Raw genomic sequence first — 24,244 nt, forward strand, 5'->3', positions numbered from 1 at the left:
TTTCCTTAACCACATTCCACCGCTCCTAGATTGGAAGCTCCTTGAGGGCGGGGAGCTTGTCTTCTAACGCTATTGTGCTCTGATTTTTTATGCTTATTATTTATAATAATAACTTTTATATGCTCCAAGGACTGTACTGAGCACTGGGGTAGATACAAGATAACCGGGTCCCATGTGGGACTCTCAGTAAAAGTTGGAGGGAGAAGAGGTATTGAATCCCCATGTTGCAGATGCGGAAACTGAGGTACGGAGAAGGTAACCGACTTGCCCAAGGTCACACAGCCAAGTGGAGGAGTCACAATTAGAACCCAAGTCCTCTAACTCCCAGGTTCATTCATTCAATCATATTTATTGAGCGCTTACTGTGTGCAGAGCACTGTACTAAGCGCTTCTGTTCCCTAGGCCACACTGTTTCCAGGCACATAGTACAGCCCACAGTAGGAGCTCAATAAATGTTACTGATTGAAGACGAACTGATGAAAGAGGATTGAGCAGCATTCATTGAACACTCTCAAACCCACCACTTGCACTACCACTGCTGACCAACTCAAATCATCACTCACATCCCACCACTGAGTGGGTATTTCTATTTATCACTGACCCCATACATTCTTCTTCTCCATCCAAGAAAATTTAGTCCAGAGAGGAACTCCAATGTAAAGCAATCTAACGCCACCCGATAACTCGGAAACCGAGCAAATGAATCCTCCGACAGTCAGTCCTGGGAAAAGAAACGAGAGCTTTCAATTTATGAGAAAAAGAATAGAAAACCATCCTGACAGTGTCTCGCGCCTAATCAATACTGCGATCCTTTTGGTTGGGCAAGAAGGAAAGGGAGGTAGGAAAGAGCGGTTTGAACACACAAAACATTTTCTACAACATCAGTCCTTCAAGGAATTTCACGTTCCGTGACAGCGTGATGTAAGAAGACGCTGACCTTCCCGTAGGTAGAGAACCCACCCCCGCAACCAGGAGAGGAGACGGAGAGAAAAAAATATGCTGTGGAGTTTAATAAGTGCCATTTCTACTGAGAAATCTAAAGGGTTGGTAATATGAATCACAAAGAGAAGTGCAAAAGGCCAGCTATTTGAAATTTGTTTTTCACACGTTTAGTGCAAAAACAACAGTTCTTGCAAGAAAGACCAACCCGCCCACGCTTTAATCTCCAATCAAGCGGTGCTACGGCAATTCAAATGTGATTGCAAATCTCCCCCTGGCCAAGACGAAAGGGGGTTTTCATTTCAACCTCTCAGTTACCCTTGGCGTCTCATCTGCGTTATGGGCTGGAGGGGCAGGGGTGTTGATCTTGGGATTCTTTCATTCATTCATTCATTCAATCGTATTTATTGAGCACTTATGGTGTGCAGAGCACTGTACTAAGTGCTTGGGAAGTACAAGTTGGCAACATATAGAGACGGTCCCTACCCAACAGCGGGCTCACAGTCTAGAAGTCCTTGACCCCAGGACTGGGACAGTGTCACCTCCACTGAATCAAGCAATTAATCGATGTTATGTACAGAGCCCCTGCAGTGTGGTGGAACACCGTACTCAGCTCTTGGGAGAGTATAATATGATGGAGTCGGTAGACAGGATTCCTGCATTCGAGGAGCTTACAATCTACTGGGGGAGACAAATACTAAAATAAATTATAAGGAGGAGAAGCTACGGAGTATAAGGATAGGGACGTAAGTACAGTGGAGTCAGGGATAGCATAAGTATCAAAGTGCTTAGCGGCTACTGACCTAATCACGAAAGGAGAGGCACCATGGCTTAGTGGAAATAATAATAATAATAATAATAGCATTTATTAAGCACTTACTATGTGCAAAGCACTGTTCTAAGTGCTGGGGAGGTTACAAGGGAATCAGGTTGTCCCTCGTGGGGCTCACAGTCTTAGTCCCCATTATACAGATGAGGTAACTGAGGCACAGAGAAGTTAAGTGACTTGCCCAAAGTCCCACAGCTGACAATTGGCGGAGCCGGGATTTGAACCCATGACCTCTGACTCCAAAGCCCGGAAAGAGGATGGATCTTGGCGTCAGAGGTCCTGGGTTCTAATTCCGCTTCTCCCGATTGCTTGCTGAATGAACTTGGACAAGTCATTTCACTTCTCTGTCCCTCAGTTCCCTCGACTGTAAAATAGGGATTAACTATCCATTCTCCCTCCTACTTATGGCTACGTACCCCATGCGGGACAGGGACTGTGTCCAATCTAATGAACTTGTACCTGCCCCAACACTTAGAATAGTGTTTGACACATAATGAGTGCTTAACAAATACTATTAAAAAAGTGGTCAGTCAGACAACAGGACATTCAGAAGGGACTGGCCGGTTAAGGGCCAGGAGGTGTCCATTTTAGACACAATTTCTCTATCGTCAAACTGCTCTTCCTACGTATAAAAAATACTAATATACCTACCCATTATGCTGAATATACACAACCCCCCACCACGCACATATGCAGCTATAAGCTGTCTCTTGGGAATCCACAATAACTCTACTGAGGGTGAGAATTGTATCAAGGGGTAGGTGGGTTGGCTGACAAGATCAGTGCATAACTGACCATCTCCTCCAAGTCAGATGCCTTTCACCATCACCATCACCCCATGCTGCACCGTTGCAACTGTCACACTCAAAGTCTGATGCTGTTTTCTTTTTCCCTCTTTGCATCTAACTCTCCTCCAAAAATCTTTTCTTTTTCCTGAGATAATCACCCCCATTTCCAATTGCTACATGCTACCTGGCTTTCCGTGATGCTCCTACTGAGTTAAGATTCATCTCCCCCAAAAAGCAGAAGTGTTTTGTCTGTCCTGCCCCTGAATGTAATAATTGTAATTGTGATACTTGTTGAGCATTTACTATGTGCCAAGCACTGGGGTCGATACAAGCAAGTCGTGTTGGACACAGTCCCTGCCCCACGTGGGGCTCACAGTTTCAATCCCTGTTTTACAGATGAGGTAACTGGGGCCCAGAGAAGTGAAGTGACTTGTACAAGGTCACACAGCAGACACGTGGCAGAGCCGAATTAGAATCCTTGACCTTCTGACTCCCAGCCCATGCTCTATTCACTATGCCATGCTGCTTCTGTCCACTGTGAAAATTTCTCCTCCTCTCTCTGGTCTTTGGTGCTTTGGACTGCCCTGATCCATTAAAGGCAGAAAGAAAGAAAGTCTGAGCCTGTGTCTCAGCTCTTGATGAGTTTCAATAACCAGAAAGCCAAGGCAACCGGCTCCTGACTGCCTAGGACACGCTTCTCAATCCGTACAGTGCGTACTCCGTCATGCCAGCATGCCGATCAGGAATTTCACAAGGAATATGAAGTCGACACGTCCAAGACACGCTCCCTCAGCTCGGGAATGTCTTCCCTTTAATGGACTTCCAAGAGAAGGGTGCTTTTTCTTTACTAAACCTCTCATTGTCTCTTGCGAAGCTGAACCTCCAGGGACAAAAAGGTGTATTTTATTTACTCATCATTGTTTCACAGTGACATTAAGTCTCTCAGACCAGTAGATGGGGAGCGTGAAGAAATGGAAAGTCTCAATTTCATCTCCTCTTTGAACCCATAGACCTTTTATTTACTCTGTCTGAGTCCCTTTCACTCCCTCAGGTAGGGAGGGAAAGTGGAGTAAGATTGCCTTATCTGGAAAGACTTTGACATCCTGAAAGTTCAGTAGTGTTCCGCTTTTGAAAACACCATTTTTCTACTGCCCTATTCCCATCAAATTCCCCTGCAATCAATCAATCAATCAATGGTATTTATTGAGTGTTTCCTGTATACACAATACTATACTAAGCGCTTCAGGCAGAACAACATAACAGAGTTGTTAGATACAGTTCCTGCCCACAAGGAGCTGCATTCAGAAGTCCTAGAATTAAACATAGCTGTTCTTTCATCCTTTTACCCCACCAGCAAACGCTAAGCGTTTCGGCTAGGATGAAATGACAGAACAATGAGACATCTCTGCGATGAGATATGGCAGCAGTGAGAGACTTGGTGGCCCCTAGAAGAAGCGTTATCTAGTGGAAAGAGCACGGAACTGGGACTCAGAGGACCAGTGTTCTAATCCTGGCTCTGCCACTTCATTCATTCACTCAATTGTATTTATTAAGCACTTACTACATATAGAGCACTGTACTAAGCACGTGGGAAAGTACGATACAACAATAAACAGTGGCATTCCCTGTCCACAATGAGCTCACAGTTTAGACGGGGGGACGCGGGGGGCGGGGGAGACAGACATCAATACAATTAAATAAAATTACAGATATATACATAGGTGCTGTGGGGCTAGTGGGGTGGTGGGAAGCGCAGAAGGGAGTGGGAGAGGAAAAGTGGGGCTTAGTCAGGGAAGTCGTCTTGGAGGAGATGTGCTTTCAGTAAGGCTTTGAAGGTGGGGAGAGTAAATGTCTGGTGGATTTGAGGAGGGAAAGCATTATAGGCCAGAGGCACTCAAAGCTCGTTGTCTCTGTTGTTGCATTGTACTCTCCCAAGTGCTTAGTACAGTGCTCTGCATAGGGAAAGCTCTCAATAAATTTGATTGACTGACTGATCTTGCGCCCCACCCCCACCAAAACGGTCGCGCACAAGCCCCCCCGTTGATAACGAAATCATTAAGGGGCAATATTCTTTTTCAGAGTACTGACAAATCACTCTCTTTTTCTCTGAAAAGCAACAAGACTATTAGCTAAAGCATTATTTGAATGGTCTATTAAAGCCAAGGGACTAATAAAAAAACATGAGGTTTATTACCCCCATGATTAAAAATCCCTACCCATTATCAATATAGCCATTGACCTGAAATAGCTGCATGAGAAATCGGATCCACTCGCTCTTTAGCGGCAAGAGAAGTCGATTTCTTTCCCTTCCCTAGAGGGGCGATTGCTTTGCAGCATCATCAATGTCTTGGCAAAGTCAGAGGGCCAAATTGGCCTTTGGCGAGGGAGACCGATAATGATGATGACGGTATTTGTTAAGTGCTTACTGTGTGTTGAGCGCTGTACTAAGCGCCGGGGTAGATACAAGCTCATCAGGTTGGATGCAGTTCCTGTCCCACGAGGGCTCACGGACTGAATCCCTGTTTTACAGATGAGTTGACTGAGGCCCAGAGAAGTGAAGTGACTGATTCAAGGTTACACAGCAGACAAGTGACAGACCCAGGATTAGGACCCAGGTCCCTGGCAAAATGTGGCAAAGAATGCCGGCTTGACTAGCTGACAGCTCCAAATTTCCACAAACAAGTGGCCCGAATACTTTCCACTGCCCTGGGATTTACGCGTTGAAAATCCAAACTCGAGTTTTCTCTCCACCTGTGCCCTCAAAGAGGTCATTTCCTGGGTCTGGCACCCCCCAACACACATCTGGTCTTATTAGCAGCATGGCCTAGTGGAAAAGAGCACGGGCTTTGGAGTCAGAGGTCATGGGTTCAAATCCCAGCTCCGCCAATTGTCAGCTGTGTGACTTTGGGCAAGTCACTTCACTTCTCTGTGCCTCAGTTACCTCATGTATAAAATGGGGATTAAGACTGTGAGACCCCCGTGGGACAACCTGATCACCTTGTAACCTCCCCAGCACTTAGAACAGTGCTTTGCACATAGTAAGCGCTTAATAAATGTCATTATCATTATTATTATTATCCCAATCATCTTGTACCTACCCCAGTGCTTAGAACAGTGCCTGGCACATAAGTGCTTAACAAATGTGATAGCTATCATAATTATTATTATATAACAGAGGGGTCCCCATTTGTGGTGTCATAAGCACTTGCCCAGTCTAGTTTCCCACTGGGAAGAACCAAACAGCAGGCAAGGGCAGCATGGGAGACAAGAGACATCGAGGGAACGTGGCCTCGTAGAAAGAGTGGAGGATTGGGAGTCAGTAGGCCTGGGTTCTAGGCCCCACCATACCCCTGGCCGGCTGTGCAACCTTGGACAAGGAACTTGAGCTCTCTGAGCCTCCGTTTCCTCATCTGTAAAATGGAGCTGAGACGCCTTCTCTCCCTACCTCTTAGAATGTCCGTCAGTCGAACATTTATTGAGCACTTACTGTGTGCAGAGTGCTGTACTAAGTGCTTGGGAGAGTATAACAATAAACAGACATGTTCCCTGCCCATAATGAGCTGACAGTCTAGAGGGGGAATGTGAGCTGTAAAATGTGAGTTCTGAGTGGGGAATGAGAGCCATGTCCAATTCAATAAGTCAGTTAATAATATTTATCATTTTCTAGCCTGTAAGCTCCTCTGTAGACTGTAAGTGCTTTTTGGACAGGGAACAATTCTATCATCTCTGTTATGTTAAACTCTCCCAAGTACTTAGTACAGTGCTCTGCATGCAGTAAATGCCCAATAAATATGATTGACTTATGGGCTGAGAGCCTACTATGCCCAAAACACTGACCTAGGAATTTAGGTGAGTAAAATGGAATTAGAAGAAATTATCCCTGCCCTTCAAGGAACCTAGAATTTAATTTAGAATCAATCTTGCAAACCAATAATCAACTGATTATTTTGTATTTACACCAGCGCTTAGCACAGGGCTTGACTTCCATTAAGTGCTTAATAAACCACAACAGCAATAGTCAGTCAAGCGTATTTACTGAATGCTTACTATGTACAGAACACTCTGTTGAGCACTTGGGGGAGAGTCCAGTACAACAGACACATTCCCTGCCTATAACGAGTTTACAGTCTAGAGGCTGAGCTTCAAGTATGCATCACACCAGAGTTTTGGCCACCCGGATTTCTGTCTCAACAAACTCCCCTAGGCCTGGGACCACTTGACACTTGAGGCTGGGGGTGTCTCTCTAGGTGGGTGGGTCGGAGGGGGACTGCTGCGCTCTGCCCTGACAGCTCTCAAATCCATAGACACCACCTCTGCACCCAGCAACGTCTTCCCCAAATACCTGCTCCAAAGCAGAGGATGATTAAAATATAAATTTTGTATGCCGGTTTATTTAATTTCTAATTAGGCGCTCCGTAAATGTTGTTAATATTTAATAGGAATGACTTTGCTCCTCCGTAAACTGAAGCCCTTGGTATTTTATTGCTACGAAAGCCGTCAGCCGTGACCTGGGGAGGGGGGAAGCCAAGGCTAGCGGCCAGACCTGTGCCGGCCCGAGTTCAGGGTGCCCTCACTGGCCTGGCGCTCCGGCCCGTGCAACTGCTTTTGAGGTGTCAGGCTTCTTGGATCCCCCAAGAATCCTCAGCAAGGAGATGGGAAGGGCCACGGACATCAGCGGGATTCCGCAAGCCGACTGCCTGACTGTCTTTCTTGGAGGAGAGGACACAGGAATGGGCATCAGGAGACTAAGCGCTTAGTACAGTGTCCCTCACACTGTTAGAGAAGCAGCACGGCATAGCGGATAGAGCATGGGTTCTAATCCCCGCTCTTCCACTTGTCTGCTGTGTGACCTTGGGCAAGCCGCTTTTCTTCTCTGGGCCTCAGTTACCTCATGTGTAAAATGGGGATTAAGACTGTGAGCCCCACATGGGACAACCTGATTACTGTGTATCTACCCCAGTGCTTAGAACAATGCCTCGCACACAGTAAGCGCTTAACAAATACCATTAAAAAAGAGCAGTGCCCAGGGACATCGGGTACTGCCATGGAGCCACAGCTGGGGCTTGGGGGGTCCGGCACAAATGCCAAAGAGCCGGTTTTCCCCACCCAGGTCCCTGTGGATGCGGGGGCTGCTTCCGAGCTACTGCACGCAGTGGCAGAAATGTTAATGATGTGCATTTAGCTTTAATCTATTTGTTCTGTAGACTTGACACCCCTATCCACATGTTTTGTTTTGTTGTCTGTCTCCCCCTTCTAGACTGTGAGCCCGTTGTGGGTTAGGGACCGTCTCTATATGTTGCCAACTTGAGCTTCCCAAGCGTTTAGTACAGTGCTCTGCACACAGTAAGTGCTCAATAAATACGATTGAATGAATGAATGAAAAGGGGAGGGAGGTTAAGCCCTTAAATTTAAGATACTAGATATACAGGCATCTAGTTCCATGTTCATATCAGATGGGGGATGGCCCAGCTGAAAACTGGAGGAGTACTAATAATAACAATAATAATTAATTCAATCATTTATTGAGCGCTTACTGTGCAAAGCACAGTACTAAGAGCTTGGGAGAGTACAACAATAAAGAGACACACTCCCTGCCAACAGTGAGCTTACAGTCTAGAGGGGAAGGCAGACAGCGGCATAAATAAATGACAGATACGGACACAAGTGCTGTGGAGCTGGGATGGGGGGGGGTGAATAAAGGGAGCAAACCAGGCATACACAGAAGCGAGTGGGAGAAGGATAATAACAGTAAGAATTCTAACGACGATTGTGGCATTTGTTGAGCGCTTACTCTGTGCCAAGCACTGTACTGAGCCACGGTGTTGATGTAAGGTAAAGAGATTGGACACTGGTCCCTGTCCCTCACGGAGCTCTCAGTCGAAGGGTGAGGGAGAACAGGTATTTCAGCCCCATTTTATGGATGAAGAAACTGAGGCCCAAAACAGAACCATAGTCCCCCCCTTCACCTGCCATCAAAGGAGAAGTTCCTCCCTGTTCTTTTCCATTTTCTCTCACGGTGCCCTTCAAAATTTTATGATCCTCAGTAATGAAGAGTGTGCTACTTGATCACTAACACCAATTAGGCCGGGAGTCACGGCAAACGTCAAGAAGCGGGGGGAGAAAGAAGAAATCGTTATTTTGTTAGCAGTCATTTTTTCCCCCTCTTTTCCATCGGCTATAATGTAGGTCTCCCTCCAAAATTAGCTTACACCGGGATATAAATTGGTTTTCTTTGTCGTCTAAAATTGACTTGCCGTTCACTACTTAGTCAGAAAATAGCTGTTGAAAAGCTGGGACTCAGAGCTTTTGGGTAGTGAATTCCTTTCATCATGTAAACAAACGCATCAGATTTAAAGCTTTCCCATAATTGTTATGCTAACCTTGGAGCAAAACCCTCTCCATTTGCATTTGAAGGAGCTAAATATTAGGCAGGAAAGAAAGTCCCTTTTTAAAAGCATGAGAAAATGTTCCTTCTTTGGGTCCTCAACCATCTGGGAGGGTCCTAGATGCCTTCCCTTCCCTCCCTCTCTCCCTCAGCCTTCAATCCCCCTCCCCTTCCTTTGCTTGCCAGGAGCAAAATGAGGAAAAGGAACCAACAGAAGCCAGTCGCCTTGCTGAAAGAGAATTAAGAAATTCCATGAAAACTTGAACGAATGAGACTTCCTAGAAAGGAGGGGCAAGAGGAGGGAAGGGGTGGGATGGGGTGAGGGGGAGAGGGGGCTACAGGACCTCCAGTCCTGTGGTCTAGTAGCCCTGCTGTAGAAAATACACCCATTTTTTTTTTCCATTTTCCCAGAGCATATTCCAAAGTCGGGTTTATGACCGGATCCACAAACTCCATGAATGATGAGGAGTTGATTTATGCCTCCTTGGTGGTTTGGGAGATTAATGTGGGGTAGAGAAGGAAAAAGAGAGACAGTGAGACTGTCAGAGAGACAGTGAAACAATAATAAAAATGATGGCATTTGTTAAGCACTTACTATGTGCCGAACACTGTTGTAAGTACTGGGGTGGATACAAAGTAATCAGGTTGTCCCATGTGGGGCTCACAGTCTTAATCCTCATTTTACAGATGAGGTAACTGAGGCCCAGAGAAGTTAAGTGACTTGCCCAAAGTCACACATCTGACAAGTGGCGGAGGCGGCATTAGAACCCACAACCTCTGACTCCCAAGCCGGGACTCTTTCCACTAAGCCACAACAATGGCACAGAGACAGAGAGCGGAAACTAAAAAGAGAGATACAGACCCAAAGACCAAGAGACTGTGAAAGACAGGTGGAAACAGAAGGCCAAAGACCCCAAAATGCAGAGCCACAGAGAGAAAAGGAGACCAAGTCATCATCAATCGTATTTATTGAGCATTTACTGTGTGCAGAGCACTGTACTAAGCACTAAGTCAGTGAGCATGAGACACACAGAGAGAGAGAGAGAGAGAGAGAGAGACAATGTCAGAGGCACATTGAGCAGAAACTAAAAAGAGAAATACTGAGATAAAGACCAAACCCAGGAGACAGAGAAAGTCAGGTAGAAAATGAAAGACAGAGATAAAAAAATACAGAATCATAGGCAGAGAAAAAGAGACCAAGACAGAAAGAGAGAGAGAATGAATATGTAGGTGGCTGTGTGTGTAGGTGTGTTGGAATGTGTGTGTGTGTGTGTTTTATTGAGCATTTGCTATTTGCAGAGCACTGTACTAAGCCCTTGGGAGAGTAATAATGATAATAATAATAATAATGATATTTGTTAAGCGCTTACTGTGTGCAAAGCACTGTTCTAAGCGCTGGGGAGGTTATGAATTGATCAGGTTGTCCCATGGGGGGTTTACAGTTTTAATTCCCATTTTACAGATGAGGCAACTGAGGCCCAGAGAAGTTAAGTGACTTGCCCAAAGTCACACAGCCAACAGTTGGTGGAGCTGGGATTTGAACCCATAACCTCTGACTCCAAAGCCCTTGCTCTTTCCACTGAGAGTACGATGCAGTTGAGTGGGTGGGCATGATCCCTGCTCTCAAGGACCCGACGTGTACTTCCCAAGCGCTTAGTACAGTGCTCTGCACACAGTAAGCGCTCAATAAATACAATTGAATGAATGAATGAATGGCATAGTGAGAAGAACATGGGTCTGGGAGACAGAGAACCTGCGTTGTAATCCCGGCTTTGCCATTTGCCTGCTGTGTGACCATGGACAAGTCACTTCCCTTCTCTGTGACTCAGTTCCCTCATCTGTAAAATGGAGATGAAATTCCTATTCTCCCTCCTACTCTGACTGTGAGCGCCATGTGGAACAGAAACAGTTCCCGACCTGATTATCTTCCATCTACTCCAGCGCCTAATACAGTGCTTGACACATAGTGAGTGCTTAACAAATACCACAACCGTTACTAAGGAACTTCAACCTAAACAAGGTTCTTTTGAATAACAGAATTCCCTGAACTGCGCCCTGGGCTTAATGAGCACCTGAAAGGCCAATACTCATTCCAAGAGAGTTAGTATCTCTTCACCTGGAATAATTTCAATACAAAACAGAGTAACAGGAGTGCCTCAGGGTATTCCTGATGGGAAAGGAAGTTTCATCATCAAATGCCATTGGTGATAATGAAGTATGGACTTTTTGGAATTCTTTCTGGTCAAAATCAAGAATAAGAAGTGTATGGGAAAGTGTAACAGAAGCATGAAATACATTCCCTGACCCCCAAGGAGCTTATCCTCTAACAAGGTACAACAAATTCCCACAAGACTAATAATAATAATAACTGTGGTATTTATTAAGTGCTTACTATGTGCCATGCACTGTACTAAGCGTTAGGGTAGATGAAAGCAAATTAGGTTGGATACAGTCTCTGTCTTACTAGCTTTACTTCTATTTATTCTGATGACTTGACAACTGTCCACATGTTTTGTTGTCTGTCTCCCCCTTCTAGACTGTGAGCCTGTTGTTGGGCAGGGACCGTCTCTATATGCTGCCAACTTGTACTTCCCAAGTGCTTAGTACAGTGCTCTGCACACAGTAAGCACTCAATAAATATAATTGAATGAATGAATGAATGAATAGGGCTCACCGTCTCCCTCCCCATTTTACAGAAGAGGTAACTGGTAGGCACAGAGAAGTGAAGTGACTTTCCCAAGGTCACACAGCAGACTACCTTTGGGAGGCTCAACCTGGCTGGCAGGGGCAGTTCCAAGGAGATCAGGGTATGGACTTCCAAGCTTCTCCTGGCCCTGGCCTCAGGGCTTCAGTTGAAACTGGGCCGGAAAACCCAGCCTTCATTGATTTCTGTTAATGTCTCTCTCCCCCTCTAGAGTGTCAGCTCATTATGGGCAGGGAACACATCTGATAATTTCATTGTAATAATAATAATGATGGCATTTGTTAAGTGCTTCCCATGTGCACAGCACTATTCTAAGTGCTGGGAGGGATACGAGGTGATCAGGTTGTCCCACGTGGGGCTCACAGTCTTAATCAGTGTTTAGAACAGTGCTTTGCACATAGTAAGTGCTTAATAAATGCCATTATTATTATTATTATTAATCCCCATTTTACAGATGAGGTAACTGAGGCTCAGAGAAGTTAAGTGACTTGCCCAAGGTCACACAGCAGACATGTGGCAGAGCTGGGATTCGAACCCATGACCTCTGATTCCAAAGCCTGTGCTCTTTCCACTGAGACACGCTGCTTCTCTGTACTCACCCAAGCACTTAGTACAATACTTTTTACACAGTAAGTGCTCAATAAATACCACTGATTAATTTATTGTACTCTCCCCAGCACTTAGTACAGTGCTCTGCACACAGTAAGCCCTCAATAAATTGATTGATGTATTGTAAAATCCCAAGCACTTAGTATAGTGCACTGAACACAGTTAAGGGCTCACTACCATTGATTGTTGTATTGTACTCTCCCAAGAGCTTAGTACAGTGCCCTGTACCTAGTAAGTGCTCGATAAATAACAGATTGACTGGTGGTCATGGGTTCTAATCCCAGGTCTACCACTTGTCTGTTTTGTGACTTTGGGCAAGTCCTTTTACTTCTCTGTGCCTCAGTTACCTCATCTGTAAAATAGGGTTTGAGACTGTGCACCCCACATGGGACAAGGACTGTGTCCAACCTATTTTGCTTGTGTCCACCCCAGGGCTTAGTACAGTGCCTGGCACATAGTAAGTGATTAACAAATACCATAATTATTATTACTGATGGATTTGGAGGGGCAGCCGGGTGTTGTGGGACAAGTTTGAGATGAAAACCACGGGTTTCCAAGCCAGTTCTGGGTGGGTGTCCCTACAGTCTGGGCTTTGAGGGATCCCTGTGGACCAGGGTCTCTCCCTCCTCTCCCCTCCCCAGTGTCCTGTGGAGATGCAAGCTTGGGGGTGTGGGAAGAACATTCCTCCAGAACAACCCTAAAATCCAGGGGAATGTGAGAACAGGAGAAGGGAATCTCCCGGCCCCACTCCGACAGCAGCCCAAAGACATTTTTTTTTTAAATGGCATTTGTTAAGCGCTTACTATGGGCCAGGCCCCTTACTAAGCACAGGGGTAGATACAAGCTCATCAGGATGGACACAGTCCACATCCCAAAGAGGGCTCACAGTCTTAATCCCCATTTTCCAGATGAGGGAACTGAGGCTTAAGGAAGTGGACTTGCCCAAGGTCACACAACAGACGAGTATCAGAACCAGGACCTAGGTCCTTCTGACTCTCAAGCCCCTGGTCTATCCATTAGGGCACATGGCTTCCCATGGCACATGGGACTGAAAGCCCCTTCCTGCGACCCCAAGAACCTGGTTCAGTCCCATCTTCAGCTGGTCACGCCCCTTGTTCTCCCCCTCCGGACCACGGGTAATTGGGGAAGGGAAGCAGTGACTAGCCCCCACATTTCCTAGAAAACTGGAGAAAGTTTCCCCCAAAGGACAAGAACATTTCCACGTTAGCAGCGTATAACTGGGTTGACACGGAGAAACATCCAAGTTTAAAATTGGATCCAATCGGGCAAATTTTCACAAGGGCTTCTCGAAGTCTCATGCTTTCTGAAATGCAAACTCTTGGTTTCCCTCTCTTCGGGCCTGTGAATTCAAGGAGGAAGGACCCGCGGTCTGGAAATGGGAAGGAATATATTGCGAGCATGTGATCCTCCTTTCTCCAGCTCATCTCCCTTGTTGGCATGTAGCAATATGCTCTCTGAAAGCCTGTCTGCTTGGGATCATATCTACTAAATCTACTGTACTTACCAAAGCACTTCATCCAGTATTCTAGACTGTGAGCCCACTGTTGGGTAGGGACTGTCTCTATGTGTTGCTGACTTGTACTTCCCAAGCGCTTAGTACAGTGCTCTGCACACAGTAAGCGCTCAATAAATACAATTGACTGATTGATTGATATTCTGCACAGAGTAGACTGCAAGCTCCTTGAAGGCAAGACTTGTGTCTACTATTTTATGCTCCCAAGTGCTCAGTACAGTGTTCCGCACAGATTATAAACTCCGTGAGGGATGGGTTTGCACCTACTTAATTCATTGTACATTCCCAAGGACTTAGCACAGTGCTTTGCACGGAAAAAAAATTCAATAAATACCAGATTGACCGATTAACTGACCAACAGGAATAGGGATGGCCCCTCATTCACTCTGAGGAGTTAGAAGGAATTATCCGATCTCTTCTTAAAGTTATGGTTAATCATTCATTCAATCAATTGTATTTGTTGAGCATTTACTGTGTGCAGGGCACTGTATTAAGCCCTTGAAAAGTACAATTCAGCAACAAATAGAGACAATCCCTACCCAACAATGGGCTCATAGTCTAGAAGGGGGGAAATCAGTCAGTCAATCACATTTGGCTCAGTGGAAAAAGCACAGTCTTTGGAGTCAGAGGTCATGGGTTCAAAACCCGGCTCCGCCACTTTGGGCAAGTCACTTAACTTCTCTATGCCTCAGTTACCTCACCTGTAAAATGGGGATTAAGACTGTGAGCCCCCCGTGGGACAACCTGATCACCTTGTAACCTCCCCAGCACTTAGAACAGTGCTTTGCACATGGTAAGCACTTAATAAATGCCATTATTATTATTACTATTATTATTTATTCAGTGCTTACTGTGCACAGAGCACTGCACTCAGCACTTGGAAGAGTACAATGTAACAATATAATAGACACATTCCCTGCCCTCAACAAGCTTACAGTCTAGAGGGGGAGACAGGCATTAATAGAAATAAATGGCAAATATGGACATAAATGTTATGGGTTGGGAGGGGTATAAACAATAATAATAATAATGATGATGGTACTTGTTAAGCACTTACTATGTGCAAAGCACTGTTCTATATGCTGGGGAGGTTACAAGCTGATCAGGTTGTCTCATGGGGGGGCTCACAAGTTTTAATCCCCATTTTACAGATGAGGTAACTGAGGCACAGAGAAGTTAAATGACTTGCCCAAAGTCACACAGCTGACAGTTGGCAGAGCCGGGATTTGAACCCATGCCCTCTGACTCCAAAGCCCGTGCTCTTTCCACTGAGCCATGCTGCACATCAGGGCAATGCAGAAGGGAGTTGGTTGCTAATAAACACCTGATAAATACAATTTTTGATTGATCACTACCTTCATTGCCACTAAGAGCGGCACCCCTTAGAAATCTCAAGTCCTGTAAGAGGCTGAAGAGATTCACTTCATCTGGTCTACTTGAAAATATGACGTCGCCCTTGGTTTCGACCTCATTCCCCTCTCCCCAAACCCCCAGGTATAACGTGGGATTGTAACAAGAGCCATTTAAAGTATACCACCACGTAGAGAGAAGAGGTGACAAGCCAGGAGGAAAACTTCAAAGAAAACAGGGGAAATAGCACAGCACAATGACTACGGAACATGTGTTTTGTTTTTCCTTCAAATCCCTCAGCCCGACACCTCTTTTTTAAAAACGAAACTGCATTATTTGGTCCCAGCATTGGTCCAAAAGGGTGTGTTCCTTCAGGTTTCTAGCCCTGACTAATGGAATTGCTCTAAACACCATTTTAATCCAAAGGGAGGCTGTACCTTTCCTTTCAGGACTCAGGTCTGGGAGCCAGCATTTCCCAGAATTGAGATGATAATGAAGTCATTAGTTTCTTCGTACTTGAAACCCTGGCTCGAAAGGAGAATTCCATTGGTAAAGTCTGAGTGGGCCTTTCTCCTTTTTTTTTTCATAAATCTCACACCCAGCTGAGTGCCGACACCTGTTACATTTTCCCAGGAGTTTCAGCCTCACACTATTACCAATCTATATTTGCTCTTCTTCTTCTCCCACCCATGGACAAAGGCAGAGAGTTTGGTGGGGGGTGGGGGGGGGGAGCGAATGGAGGGACACCCTCTTTTTTAAGGCTCTGCTAATTGAAAAATCTCTACTGGTGCAAATGTTAACTCAATCGTCCCAAACGAGAACCCCAGTAGTGATTTCCTCTTTTTTTTATGGGCTTTCATAATACAGTTTAATAAGATTCATTTGCTGAAGTGGGAAAAGGGGAAGAGAGGGGCATAAGGAATAGCTATCTTGAACTCGGCCCTGTTTCTGACCAACTTTCGCTTTCAATGCACACCCAGGGAGAAGAGCTAAGGCAGTTTTAAAAACATCTCTCAGACCCAATCAGTGTCCTGGTTGGGTGAGCGGTGAGCAAAGGGTCAGACGGCAGTGCAGACTTGAAATATCCATAATGGCAATAATTGCCTCAAAAGAAAACGAGCTTCTGGCAAGGGAGGATTTAAGGAGTGGAGAAAAATTTCTTAGAAAAAAAGAAAAGCAGCTGAAGGCCTCTGCACATAGGAAGACAACATCTGTGACTCTGAAGGCAGCCTGGGGGAAAGAGCCCGTTTTTGGGTAGGGATGGTCTCTATTTGTTGCCGAATTGTACTTTCCAAGTGCTTAGTACAGTGCCCTGCACACAGTAAGCACTCAGTAAATCTGACTGAATGAATGAAAAGAGGATAGAGAGGGAAGCAATGCCCCATCCAGCCTCCCAGACTGAAAAACGGAAAGAAATTTGACAAAGATCCCTGTGCCTCCCTGAGTTTCAGAATAACTCCAGGATGGTGACTTACAAATCAGTCAGTATTTATTGAACGTTTACTGGGTGCAGAGTACTGTTCTACGCATTCGGGAGAGTACGGTATAACAATGTAGCAGACACATTCCCTGCCCACAACGAGCTTACAGTCTAGAAGGGGAGGCAGATAATAAAAACAAATAAATTATGGATGTGTACCTAAGTGCTGTGGGACAAATGGGCGGGTAAATAAAGGGAGCAAGCCAGGGTGATGCAGAAGGGAGTGGGAAAAGAGGAAAGGTGGAGGGCTTAGTCAGGAAAGGCCTCTTGGAGGAGATGTGCCTTCAGTAAGACTTTGAGGGGAGGAGGGTAATTGTCGGATACGAGGAAGGAGTCCATTCTAGACCTAAGTACAAGGTTCCTGTTTCAAAGGTCAAAACCCAGCAAGCACACTGGACACGTCCCTGCCCTCCCCTTCCCTGTCCCCCCATTACCACCCCTCCCATCCCTCTCTCCCCAAATATTATGAAGGACAGAGCAATCAAAATAACTGTGATGTTTGTGCCGCACCTATTACTTCCCAAGCCCCGTGATAATCACCAGGGTTGATGCAAGATTATCAAATTGGACAGAGTCCCTGCCCCACATGGGGCTCATAGTCTAAGAGGAAGGAAAAACACGCTGAATCCCCCATTTTGCAGATGAGGAAAAGTGAGGCCCTAAAGAGTTAACTGACTTGCCCAAGGTCACCCAGCAGACAAGTGAAGGAAGCAGAATTAGAACCCAGGACCCCTGACTCCCAATTCTACGCTCTTTCCACTAGGCCATGCTGCTTCCCAGTTGCCTTTGAAATAATAATAATAATTATGGCATTTGTTAAGCTCTTACTACGTGCCAAGCACTGTTCTAAGCGCTGGGGTAGATACAAGGTAATCAGGTTAGACACAGTCCCCATCCAACATGGGGCTCACAGTCTTAATTCCCATTTTACAGATGAGGGAACTGAGAAAAGAAAAAAAAAATCAGGACCACTTTACCTCAATGGGATTAAAGCAGGATGCCTTAGTGGAGGAAGTCAGCAGTTCTAATCCTGGCTCTATTCCTGACCTGCTGTGTGACCTCTCCAAGTCCTTTCACCTCGCTGTGTCACCAGGTCCTCATCTGTAAAATGGGGATAAGATTCCCTGCTTTTCCTCCCTCTATGCTGGGAGCCTCTGATGGGACTGACTCTATTTATTTGGATGATCCTGGAACAATTCCGGAGTTGAGTAAAGTGCTTGGCACGTAAGAAGCACTTAATCAGTAGTCTAAAAGGTGGAGGGACATGTCAGAGACAGTCCTAAGTCAGACACGATAGAGCCCGTCCCTCAGTCCCCACCGCTGATGGGGGGAGGTTTGAGGACCAAGTCAGCCCTCCTCGACCCCATCGGCTCGGGTTTTGAACCCCCCCCAGTGAAAGGCAACGGTGCCGACTGCCTTCAGATACAGAAGATAATAAGGAATCGGAATGGAGAGGAGAAAAAGAGAAAGAAGTCCTTGAAGGAAAGTCCAAAACTCCCTCTATAGCATCTATTGGTGCCCCGCTTTTCAGACATTTCCCCCTTCCCCACATGGCCCGTTTAATGCAAGAAAAAAGATGCCCAAATTCCTCATTTGTTTAGCCTGAAAATCCCCTGCCATTCCCACAAACGACTTCCTTTTCTCTTTTTAGCAAGACTCTCCTCTCTCTTTCTCTGTTGCTCTTTCTCTCTTTTGCCTTCTCTCTCTGTGGCTCTCCCCCCCCACCTCCCAAACCCCCCTTTTCCTCTCTTTAATGAAGAAGTTCAGAGAGTTCCCCCCCCCCACCCAATGAATAGATGGCAGGCACCTGGGAGTTATGAATTTTAAAGTGATCATTTTCTTTCAGCCCGGCCAGACAATGGGGATCTCCTTTTGACTCACTTTCACAGCTTTGAGAGTCTTCTCAGATCAGATTGAAGTCAGATCAGAGCTGAGCTGGACCCAAGGTCTCTCACAGAAAGACAAAGAGCAGATGGTCGGCTCTAAGGATTCCTCTCCTTCACAGGCTACAATGTGGGAAAGCGCTGTCCCGGCCTGGCCTATTGATTCCTGAATAGAAGCCACTGCAAGCCACCAGCCTCTAGGTATGAACCTCTGTTAACAGATGGTGAGATCATTATGAGCAATTAATTCCTTTAATGTATCAGTGGGAACACGTTGGAGAGGATGGTGCAGAAAGCCTGGGAGTGAATAGCTAGCGCCTCGCTCCTTGGGGCGAGGGGGAAACCGAGGCTACTTTGGTGCGGGGAACACCCGATCCGGACTTCCGCCTCGAGGCTCCGGGGCAGGAGTGAGCACTTTGGCTTCCCCGAACCGAGACACGGTTTTCATTAACTAATTGCACATTCCCTTTCTGCCCGCGATTAAGACCAGATTTCTTTCTAGGTCATTTTTAGACACATAAGCAATCTCAAAACAATGGTTGGGCGGGGGGGAAGGAAAACAAGCAAGGGCGAGAAGCAGCCTTTGGTGGGGTGGATACAGCCCGGTCCTGGGAGCCAGAAGGTCATGGGTTCTAATCCCAGCTCTGCCATTTCTCTGCTGTGTGACCTGGGGCAATTCACTTCACTTCTCTGTGCCTCATGAGTAAAATGGGGGTTAAAACTGCGAGCCCCCTGTGGGACAAAGATTGTGTCCAATCTGATTACCTTGTATCTGCCCCGGCGCTTAGAAAAGAGCTTGGCAACGAGTAAGCGCTTAACAAGTACCATAATTATCATCATTATTAACATAGCTATATCCTGTCAACAGGTCACGGGGAACGCGGGTCTTGGAGTCGGAGGAGAGTACAAGGAATGAAGGATTCTGGGATCTTTGGTTCATCCCGATTTCGACCGCTGTGAACCTGAGATGAAGTTCCTTCTGGGGAAAATTTGGGGACACTTAGGGTGGAGTTGGGGGGTTGTTCGTCCATGGGGTGAGAATCCAGGGTGGATATATAACTGACCACATGTCCTCTTCAAAGACCGCACTAGCAAGCTGGCCTCCTGACGGACAGCAGATGGGGCTCCCTATCAACTGCTCTATTTAACGAAACTGTTGAGGGCAAGACAGCGAGAAATCAACCCACATATCCGCCACCAACCTCCTGGTTAATCCTCCCATCAGAAAAAGTTCAGTTTCATACCACTCACGGTCAGGAACTGTGACATTTTATGCACAGACACAAAGACGTACACACACACACACACCCCACCTCTCCTCTAGGTGTTGGATGAAATAATGGTTTTCTTTCAGGGAAAGAAGAGAAAGCTCAGGATACAATATTGTTGACAAGGTTGGCTCTTGGGTTTTAAGAAGGCAGGAAAATGCAAACAGGAAATACGGGCACCGTTATTCACTTATTCATATTTAAATGACACTTTGGACTCATAATTAAGACACTTAAGTAGTGCCTCTGTTCGTGAAATTTACATAACTATACAATAGCTTGCCTAAGTGAACAGCAAATGATAGTTAACCTTGAAGTGAATTATCTTAATTGAATAAATCTGGCTTTCATTTGCTACATTAAAACTCAGAAATAATATCTCCAAAGGCTTTTTAAGAGAAAACACATTTGCTGTTTGCTGTAAACACAGCTCGGCCTGACTTGCATGGACATCTTAAAGCGAGATTTTAGAAGGCAAAAAAGATCCCGATGACGGCAGACCCCCGCTGCTTTCTGGAAATCATCGATTAAACAACCTGGAAGCCAGACGCCCAAGCCAGCCTCGTTACCAGGACCCTGATTTGCTCCTTCCACCTCCAACCTGACCCATAACCAAGTCTGGGAGCTGAGAACCCATCAGCAGAGGGAAGATCTAGGTGGGAAGAATATGGATTTTTTCATAGGTTAAGTAGGAGAGTCACATTCCTGCCCTGTCCCATTTAAATCAGCTTTCTGTGGAGGGAAAAATCCCCTTAGAAAAGAGCTCCTCACAAAAGGAGGCCAAAGACTGCCCACCCCAAGTTCGTCGTATTAAGCGGCATTGCTGGGTTTTGGGGATTACATCGTTAAGGAGAAGAGATCAGGCAATATGTTTTGTATTTGCGTGAAATCAGTTAATGAGGCACTATCTGTGCCCGCTAGCAGTCCAGCACTTAGTACAGTGCCTGGCACCTAGTAAGCGCTCAACGAATACCACTATTATTATTAGCAGCCCACTGGAGGAGGCAGGATGGTACATGGGCTCCGACACGAGAGAGGTCGGCTTCGTACGTTAATATGCACAGCCTGAAATGCCACGTCTTGAATCCGAATGCCGCACCGGGGACATTTTGGAAGAAGGGCAAGCCACCCAGATGTGCGGAGGGGGGGAAGACATTTCTTCACCGTGCAGGGATCAGAAAGATAGCGGCGATTCACATCCGCCTCGTTCTCACAGCGACCCTCATTGTCCCATCTGCAACATACAATGTCCACCCTCAGACAGAACCCGGGTGGCTGGAAAAGAAGCATTCACACTGTGAATTACCATTTTTTCCCAGCATCCAGCCCTAGCCGAAGCCAGCACAATAATAAACTAGAAGCTCCTTTGTCCGCTAAACATTGTTCTTCATTACTACATGAAAAGCAAATTGTCCTTGTATAGGGGATGGGAGGCACACACAAGCCTGGGAGGCGGGGGAGGGGGAGGGTCGAGGGGGTTGGCTGACCACCTTCAGAATCCAGATGCCACACATAAATCTTTTTTTTTTTCCTCAGTAGCCCACCCAACTCCGGCTGGATGATCGCTCCTTCCAACAGTTTAAGCGGGAGGTAGCCTTCGTTAGAATGTTGGATGAGGCTCCCAGAGGACATTTTAAGCGCTTAGTACAGTGCTCTGCACATAGTAAGCGCTCAATAAATACGATTGATTGATTTCGCTTTCAACCACAGGTTGAATCCACAGATTATTTTCAACGATTTAATGAGAAAGGCAACTACCAAGCGCTTACTACATGAAATGCTGGGAGAGCTGGGAGGTTGATGAGATCAGACCAAGCCCCTTTCCCACAGGGGCTCAGGGCTGGAAAAGAGAGGAAGAGTGGGTGTTTTTATCCCTGTTGTGGGTCTGAGGGAACTGAGGCACAGAGAAGTTCAGTGACTTGCACAAGGCCACACGGCTGGGGACAGAGCTGGGAAACAAATCCAGGTGTCCTGACTCCAGACCCATATCTTGGTTTCCCTAGGACTCACCTGGGTGTGTCTATTTAGGAAGTTAAATACAGTAATAGCAGTAATAATAACAGCAATAACAACAGTAATAATAATATTTGTTAAGTGCTTACTGTGTGCCAAACACTGTACTAAGCACTAGGGCAGACACAAGATAGGTTGGACAAAGTCCCTATCCCACATCCAATCTAAGTAGGATGGAGAACAGGCATTTCATCCTGATTTTCCAGATGAGGAAATTGAGGTGCTGAGAAGGTAAAGTGATTCGCTCAAGGTCATACAGCACAGCTTCCACCCAAGTCCTCCGACTCACAAGTGTAAGCTCTTTCTGCCAGGCCACACTACTTCACCACTGGCTGAGTGCTTACTCCATGCTAAGAAATGATCTAAATGCTGAGGTGGATACAAAGTCACAAATTAAGCATACCTGCAAAGTATCACGAGCAGTTTAGATCCTCATTGGCCAGAAAAAGAAAACTGCTTTTGGCAGCAAATTCTGAAAGAAAATGCTCCCCCCAACTTCAAAGCCTTATTGAAGACTCATCCCCTCCAAAAGGTCTTCCTTGACTTCCTTTCCTCTTCTCCCACTCCCTTCTGCTTCACCCTGACTTGCTCTCTTTATGCATTCCCCCTCCCAGCCCCACAGCACTTATGTACATATCTGTCATTTATTTATTTCTATTAATATCTGTCTCCTCCTCTAGACTGAAAGCTTGTTGTGGGCAGGGAATGTGTCTGTTTATTGTTAGAGCGTATTCTCCCAAGCACTGAGTACAGTGCTCTGCGCACAGTAAGCATTCAATAAATACAACTGGCTGACAGAATAAATCCCCCTGATCCCAAAATACTGACCTAGGGCTATCTTTCACCACAGTTAAGCCACAATACTTAGAGGGGAGTGTCGATCTGAGGAAAGGTTGAGGGCCTAGAAAACCATGACTAGAAAATAAACTGTAGCATGATCCTTTCGGCGGGGGTGGGGGAGAAGGGTTTTTGCCTGGAATGTAATAAAATCCCAACCAATCTGGCCCACACAATAATCTCACTTGCTCAGACTTTTCCCAAATAGAGGATCGTGAATCCCTCCTCATGTTGGGGTCGGAGGTCGAATCCAGGTCCTTATTTCAAATCCGGAAGAAAATGACCTTTCTGGTGGCATCTGGTGTGACACCTCTGGCGGACGGCTTCTATAGCCTGTCAGAGGCCAGACTTGATGAAAAGCCCGGGCCTGGGAGCAAGGAAGAATCTGAAGGGCTCCAGGGCAAGCTCATTTTACCTCCATCTCGGAAATCGGCAGGGGACAGACTTGATGAGGTAAACGGCCTAAGGAGCTTAGACAAGCAAGGCAAGGCATGGCAAAAAACGGGTAAAACCACGAGAGCCCTGACCAACAGCCAAACAAGATGATGGATCAACATTCTAAGGAAAACGGTCTCTCTCCAACGGCTGTATGGGGACCATTTTTTTTTTTCTGGAAACCCAAGCTTCTGATTCCCCTTTATATTTGGCTTTGACAAACAAATAAATTAAAAAAAGGATGAATTGGCAGGCTATGGAGGCTGTGGGTTACATTTGTTTTTTTCCAGCATCTCGAACAAATTATATCTGGTTTCCTTATTTTTAACGTGCAGATCTGGGAACAGGGAAGATCCGGAAGAGGGGCCTGGGGGGCGGCAGGGGTGGGTCTCTCCCGCACACACTCTAGCCGATCCCTCGCACAAACCAGGCCCCGCCGGCCGGGGAGGAGACAGAGAGACTCTGGTCGAGGCCCTGAGAAAGTGGCAGATAAACAGCAGTCGTCGGGAACATCTGTCTTCAATCCCGGGCTCCCGACTCTCGGGACACAGGGGCAATCTTCGAAGCCCTTTCTGGTGCCGCCAACATAAAAATATTTGGTTGTTAGCCTCAGTCCCTTTCGATTCACTAAAGAAAAATGCTGGCGGCCGACAGTCTCCGGCCCAGTAATAATAATGATGATGATGATGGCATTTGTTAAGCGCTTACTACGTGCCAGGCACTGTATTAAGCTCTGGGGTGGATACAAGCAAATCAAGTTGGACACAGTCCCGGTCCCATGTGGGCTCACAGTTTCAATCCCCATTTTATGGATGAGGTAACTGAGGTACAGACAAGTGAAGTGACTTGCCCAAGGTCACAGCAGACAAGTGGTGGAGCGGGATTAGAACCCATGACCTTCTGACTCTCAAGCCCATGCTCTATTTGTTATGCCATGCTGCTTCTCTAACCCCAAAGAAACCCCTCTCCTGCCAGAAATTCTAGCCTGAAGGGTAAAACTATATCTGCCTCCTCTACCTCCTGGGGACCAGGGGGAAGATAGAATGAGGTAATTGATGAGCAAAAGCTTGGGAAAATCAATTATTTTCATTGAGCACTTACTGTGTGCAAGAGAGCTGGGTACTGAGCATTTGGGAGAGTACAGTTTAAGAGTTGGTAAATACATTCCCTGCCCACAGTCAGCTTACAGT

At 46.2% G+C, this 24,244-nt stretch overlaps 1 long non-coding RNA gene across 3 annotated transcripts in view; it reads right to left on the reverse strand.

The window, feature by feature from the left end:
• LOC119949500 overlaps positions 1 to 24,244 on the reverse strand; it is a 144,700-nt gene that overhangs the window by 102,936 nt on the left and 17,520 nt on the right. Inside the window, exon 1 of one of the 3 annotated variants that reach the window (XR_005457209.1) lies at positions 22,805 to 22,998. The exons of the other annotated variants lie outside the window; for them this stretch is intronic. This is a non-coding gene — a long non-coding RNA (uncharacterized LOC119949500). Of the gene's footprint in view, positions 1 to 22,804; positions 22,999 to 24,244 lie in introns of those variants that run through there. 3 annotated transcript variants of the gene reach the window in all.

Source organism: Tachyglossus aculeatus, chromosome X2 (genome assembly GCF_015852505.1).
Source record: "Tachyglossus aculeatus isolate mTacAcu1 chromosome X2, mTacAcu1.pri, whole genome shotgun sequence".
Taxonomy (NCBI): domain Eukaryota; kingdom Metazoa; phylum Chordata; class Mammalia; order Monotremata; family Tachyglossidae; genus Tachyglossus; species Tachyglossus aculeatus.